The 409-nt window shown below is 32.8% G+C and overlaps 1 protein-coding gene across 2 annotated transcripts in view; it reads right to left on the bottom strand.

Annotated features, from left to right (window-relative positions):
- Nucleotides 1-409, bottom strand: part of LOC119586998 (exportin-7-like) — a 2683-nt gene that overhangs the window by 1784 nt on the left and 490 nt on the right. The window lies entirely within an intron of this gene.

Consider the following 409-nt stretch of genomic DNA (forward strand, 5'->3'; position numbering starts at 1 on the left):
TTCCCTCACAGCATTTATAGTTTCACACAGATCATGTTTCAAATAAGGGAGGCTTGATGGGTTTGGACAAGACCAGTAATAAAATAATAATCAACAGCAGAAAAAGGAATAAAAAAATATATAAATTACCAAATAGCCCCTTTGCTCTGCTTCCAAAGGTTATATACATGTCATATACAGAAGCACATACTCTTTTTGACAAACTTTAAGAAAACAACAATAACAAATGGGGGATTGTGGGGACAAACTGACAGTTACTAATACTTGAGAAACTTTACTTAGAGGATTAACATTGAATGCTTCTCAAATACAGCAAAAGGGGTCTTTCATTACTCCTGAATCAAGTCAATTTTGATATAGTATAAAATACAAAAAAGGTAACTAAACTACAGCTGTTCTGCCTGAAAAT

The sequence above is a fragment of the Penaeus monodon genome, chromosome 22 (genome assembly GCF_015228065.2).
Source record: "Penaeus monodon isolate SGIC_2016 chromosome 22, NSTDA_Pmon_1, whole genome shotgun sequence".
Taxonomy (NCBI): Eukaryota; Metazoa; Arthropoda; class Malacostraca; order Decapoda; family Penaeidae; genus Penaeus; species Penaeus monodon.